Source organism: Hylobates moloch, unplaced genomic scaffold, assembly GCF_009828535.3.
Source record: "Hylobates moloch isolate HMO894 unplaced genomic scaffold, HMol_V3 SCAFFOLD_19, whole genome shotgun sequence".
NCBI lineage: Eukaryota > Metazoa > Chordata > Mammalia > Primates > Hylobatidae > Hylobates > Hylobates moloch.
In genome coordinates this window covers 72396440-72402498 of record NW_026652294.1, presented here as the reverse complement: position 1 = coordinate 72402498, position 6059 = coordinate 72396440, and the positions used below count along the sequence as shown (strand labels likewise).

The following is a 6059-nucleotide window of genomic DNA, read 5'->3' as shown; positions in this document are numbered from 1 at the left end:
AATGTTTGCAGAGCTCTGCTAATGGAGAAAGCAGACAAATGGACAAAGCAGACTTTAAGGCATGAAGCATAATTAGAGATAAAAAGAGAAATTTTTGAAATAATGAAGGAGGGTTCAATATACGTCATAAAGAGACATTATTCAGCCTTTGTAATTTCCTCAGTATTTGCAAGAATTCCCAGAGTAGAGTATGCTAATATTCCCTTGGCTGTTCCTTGTCGCCCTTCCCTCCTATTTATTGCACACAGCTCAATTCCTGATTCATTCTTGTCATGCTGGCATCCTGTCTGCTTGCTTCACTGCTTTATCCAAAGGGCAGACAGCCCTCTTTCTTCATTACTCACAAACACAACACTATGGCTTGTAGCAGATGATTGCTCAGGTTTGGGGATGATTAAACGGGATTACTGCACAGAAAATGAAACAACTTTAAACAAGATAAAAGAGTTCCTTAGTTGTTTTTTCCAAAGGGGACTCCATCACGGTCACATTTTCCCAAGCCTGGTCAGCCATCTATTGCTGTCTCATTTTCTCTTTCCCCTGGATTCCAGAACCCTAACATTCTATCCCTCAATATGCCATGAGAAAAACTAAAAAATTCCTATTTCATTTTACAGTAAACTTTTTTCTGCTGCCCCTCTGTTTCAAGTTCACCCTTCTAATCTTGTAGATTGAATGGCTGTAGGGGCTTGCTAGGGTAACAGTCCATCACAGTATCCTTCTAAGTACAGCAGCAGTCTTCCTTCCAATGTGTGATCTTAGGATGTGGAATCAGTCCAAGTCTTAAAAGAGCATCACTTCACCCCTTTATTTTCTGCTACAGATGCCAAACGAGATAGAGAAAGGGCGAGTAGGAGCAAAATTTCTCATGAGGTGAGAAGAACAACGTCTCATGGGATCTACAGTACAGGATTTGCTTTTGTAAAAAGTATTATCTTCTGTGAGATTTTTGAGATAAATAGAAAAGATGAACAGTGGGGAGCAGGAAAGCACGTCAGATATGTTGGAATACAGAGTATCTGAGAGCTTGTATTTGCAGACGAGCTGCTTATTACTGATATGACAAAGGCGGTCGCAAATTTCTATTATAAAGGAATTTGGAAGAATAAACTGATCTCTTAATGAAGTTTGTAAGTTAAGAAGCCAACGGCCAAAAGTGAATATATAAATGGCAAAAGAATTTCAAAATGAACAGTGCTGAAGTTGAAGTTTAGGAGTTCAACTCCAAAGAGAGCCAAAACGTAAAGTTTAGGGGCAGAAGAAGAATCATAATTGCTGGGAGGACACAGAAAGTAAAGAGCCTTAGGCGTTGACAGAATTGTAACTCTGTTGGCTCTTTACATGAGATTTCACGCCTGCTAAAATCTCACCCGCCCAGATCTCCCTTCTAAGGCAATTTGGGTCTCTGCCAAACTTTGGTTAATAAAGAGTCTACAAACTCCTGCGAACACAGAGCTGGAGCTCTTCAGGGAAGAAATCAAAACAAGATCACAAGGTAAGACTGAATATTCTGGGAGATTTTTAGTCAGATTTTGCAAAGTAAAACTTTGGGAACCATGGAGAACTGTGTTTTTTTTTTTTTCCTGAAAAATAATTCATAAGGCCAATTTGTTATTATTGCTAATAGCAGTAAAAGTCAATGACAATAACTGTTATTAATTTATAACTCCATTTGCTTTCCTTTGGGTGATTTGTAAAGTTAATAAATTGCTAAAACAGATTGTAATAGTTTTTATAGTAAATTCTGCCCCCTCCATGAAACTTTATTTTATTTTATTTTATTTTATTTTATTTTATTTTATTTTATTTTATTTTATGTTTTTTAAGAGATGGGATCTTGCTCTGTAGCACAGGCTGGAGCACAGTGACGTGATCCTAGCTCACTGCAGCCTCCAACTCCTGAGCTCAAGCAATCATCCCATCTCGGCTTCCCAAGTAGCTGGAACTACAGGCACATGCCACTATGCCTAGGTAATTTTTTTAGTTTATGTAGAGATAGGGTCTTTGCTTTGTTGCCAGGCTGGAAACTATAAAGCAAGTTGATAATTCTACTTCTAACTCCTAATGCTTACTCAAGACAAACATGCTTGCAATTGTTTACAAGTGGTTTTCAGTAAAAGGGGGACATTGCTAAGCGTGGTGTTTCAAGCCTGTAATCCCAACACTTTGGGAGGCCGAGGTGGGTGGATCGCCTGAGGTCAGGAGTTCGCAGCCAGCCTGGCCAAGAGGGTGAAACCCTGTCTCTACTAAAAATACAAAAACAAACAAAAACAATACAAAAAAAACCCACGAGGTGGGCGTGGTGGTGGGCACCTGTAATCTCAGCTACTCGGGAGGCTAAGGCAGGAGAATCGCTTGAACCCAGGAGGTGGAGGTAGCAGTGAGCCAAGATCATGCCATTACACTCCAGCCTGGGTAACAAGAGCTAAATTTCGTCTCCGAAAAAAAAAAAAAAAAAAAAAGTTAAAGGGGAACAAACATGTAATTGTCCAATGGGCTTTTCCTGCCCACTGCACAGACAAAACCAATTAACTGAAACCATGGCATGGCAGTGAAGAGTTTAATTGACACAGGGCCAGCCAGCCATGCCACAGAGGATTCAAAGTTATTATTCAAATCTCCCCAAAAATTTGGAGGCTAGGGTTTTTCAAGGTTAGTTTGACGGGCAAAGGGCTTAGGGGAATAGGTGCTGCTGATTGGTTGGGAATAAAATCACAGGCATGTGAAAAATGGTCCTCGTGTATGCACTGAGTCTATTTCTGGGTGGGAGCCACAGAGGAGTCACTGGTCATCAGAAATGCAAAAGCCTGAACAGACATCTCTAAAGGTCAATCTTAGCTTATACAATAGTGATGTTATTTACAGTAGTCACTGGGGAAGTTGCAAATCTTGTGACCTCCAGAGTAATGGCTAGTAATCATTTTACGATGCCTACATCTTAGCAGAATTCAGTCCCCTCTCAAACTCCTAATTTGGTGGTCTTTCATTATTTTTACCAGGGTGGTTTACTTTTGGTGAAGGGTTCTTATCATTTAAACCATACAGTAAATTTCTCCCAAAGTTAGCTTGGCCCAAGCCCAGGAATGACGAAGGGCAATATGAAGGTTAAAAGCATGATGGGGGTTGGTTATGTCAGATCTCTTTCACTGTCATAATTTTCTCACTGTTATTTCTCACTGTCAGTTTCAAATACAAGAATTGAGAGGTACCATCCCCTCAAAAATAAACTTTTGTGGAAAAACAAGGAATGGATACCCTAAGTGAAGAAATTCAAAAGCTCATCAGTTTTGCTACTATTCTTCATTTACAGACTTTCCTTTGAAGGTTGTTTTCTTTTCTTTATTCCTTGCTTTCTGCCTCCTCACAATTTTCTCTGCCTTTTCTTTCCACACATGAATATATGCCTCCAGACTATTTTAATTAAGAAAATAGCACAAATCCAAAAGTATGTCCTGTGGCTGCATACAAGTCAGAGACTTGAGAGTGAAGTGTCTAGGGCGAAGACCCGTACTTCCTCCTCTGCACTGTGCTTCTCCCGCCTGAAGCATCCTTCTGTGACACATTGGGGTCCTATACTGTTTCCAACATTCTTACTTATTACTTCTCAAATTTGCCTTTTGAATACTTAATGCTCCTCTTTTGATTTCTACCCAGAAAATGTACCTCTCTGAGTTCAGAAAACTTCAGAATCCTCTATTTCCCAAAGTTTAGGGTGGTTGAACTGAATCACACAGCTCGGTAGTGTCTGAAACAGTTAAGAACTTCTAGCACAAGCATCACACTTTCCTGAGCTCAAATTTCACATTTTCTCCATTCTTCTCTGAAAGGATCCTGGACCTTCTACCAATCTTTTATTGGTTACTTCATAATTGATTTCCTAAGCAACCTAGATGTTTATCTATTTCCCATCATTGTTTAGCTTACAGTATCTACAGCCAGAAAGCACCACTTTCCCTTTCCCATTTGTAGACAGAAAAGAATCCTGAGGCAAACTTTCACTTAGGGGTTCAAATAGCCAGAACTGAAAATAAGGGAAGAGATTGAGAAACAGGAAATGTCAGTCTTGGCCAGGGTTTCCCAGTGATTAAGGAAACAGAGCTTACGACTAACTTCGGGGAAATAGACATGAAATTCAATTGTGAAAAGTTAAGCTCCATCAGGGAATTAAATCAATACAGGGAAATACTGAAGAGGGGTCAGCATTGAGAGAATATATATATTCTCCCTATATATATATATTTTCTCCCTTATGTATATGTCCCCATATATATATATATATATATATATATGTCCCCATATATATATGTCCCCATATATATACTCCATTTATATATATATACTCCATTTATATATATACTCCATTTATATATATATATATATATATATATATATATATATATGTCTACATCAGAAAATATATATGTCAGTAAATCTGATACCATAAGAGTTTTTCTGGAGATGTGAGTCAGACTGTGCCAAAATCAATGTACCTTTCATTCAAGTTGAAATTTTGGCAAACATGGTGGAAATCAAGAGGGTCACTGGAATTCACCTTCTTTGTATCTCAGTTCGTAGCAGAACATTTAGAAACATTAAGACCAAATATAAACTTCTCGAACAGCAGAAAGAAATGGACCTTAATTCTATCAACAACAAAATGATTGGGTTGGGTTCAAGAACTTCCGGAAATCATGGTAGAACCTCTAATCTCTTCGGTTTCCTGTAGGTTCTCTGGTGCTGATGTCTGCAAGCAAAAGTAACTTTTAAGGGGACACAACCTTAGTGGGCCTCAAAAAGTTCAGGCAAAGTTCAGTATGCAGGGAGTGGTAAGAGGGAGTGAGGAATTGGGGGCACTTCCTCCCTATAGCGGACTCCTGGAACATGCTGCTCATGTTATTATTGGTAGATTACAGTATACCTATGAAGGTATTTATTTTTGTCTTGTATTTTTTAAGTGAAGAGTGCAATATAGCATAATAGTAAAAACACAAATTTTTAGAGGCAGTCAGTCCTCCAGTCCATCATCCATCATTGACCAGCTGTGTAATTTTGGATCTTACTTAACTTTCCCGAACCTGAATTTTTTTCTCTTGTGTAAAATGTGAAACAAACAAGCAACAAAATCCCACTCAAGACAGGTGTTATGATGGGTAAAACATGTTAGAAGCAGTCATCAAAGGTAATTTATTAATCACTGACCATTTACTAAAAGTGAGACATTTATCTTCCACATTATCCCTCACAGCACCTCTGTGAGGTAAATATTACCTCCATTTATGAAATTAAGACAGTGGGATTTGAAAAGATTGTAGTACTAACCCAAAATCATAAAGTCAGTAAATTTCAGATCAGAGATTAAAGTCCAGGGTCAGGTCCCATTAAGAAAAAAGAACTAAAGAACAATTCCAAACTACTTCATTTAGTGCATCTCTAATCCTCTTTGGGAAGCTATTTTTTTATTCAAAGTTTCCATCATTTTTAAATATGAAAATATTAATGAAGTGACATTAAAACCTTCTATCTATTTCCTTCAGGGCTACATTCACCTGTTGCCTGAGGGAAAGAGTTCCTGCCAGCCATCGTTCTCTTCTGTAACTTTTTTTTGCCATTCCCATTGCTATTTCCAGAACTAAGGAGAAGTTCACCTACAAACTTGGCTGAGTGCTTTACTTTTAATCAGCACCCAGTTTACATCTAATTCCCCTCCACTTTGAACATTCCATAAATTAAACGATTGTCATAATTTTCCCTAGCCATATTAGTGCATCTGAGACCTTTTGCAATGGTAAGAATGTTTTGCTCATTATTTCCCACATAGTTCCTGGCAAAGATTCAGTGTTTCCTTAGAGTTTAACAGAACTTCTTAGTTTTGTGTGTCTGTTGTGCTCAAATCTCAGCCACTCTAACTTCTTAGCCTGCTGACTTACTATTGGCAATTGTTTAAGAAATGCTATTTAAGCTGTTTGTAATTTCTTTTCAGAGGACTATATGCTTTTTTCCACTGGTTCTTTTCTTTGGAGAATTGTTAGACCCAAACATGAACTTCCTCAAATCTGAAT

At 38.2% G+C, this 6059-nt stretch overlaps 1 protein-coding gene across 1 annotated transcript in view; it reads left to right on the top strand.

Annotated features, from left to right (window-relative positions):
- The first annotated feature begins 1434 nt into the window (after positions 1–1434).
- IL33 (interleukin 33) overlaps positions 1435–6059 on the top strand; it is a 40811-nt gene continuing 36186 nt past the window's right edge. The window contains exon 1 of the mRNA XM_032138809.2: positions 1435–1495. The gene's annotated coding sequence lies outside the window, so the exon portion shown is untranslated. The remainder of the gene's footprint in view (positions 1496–6059) is intronic.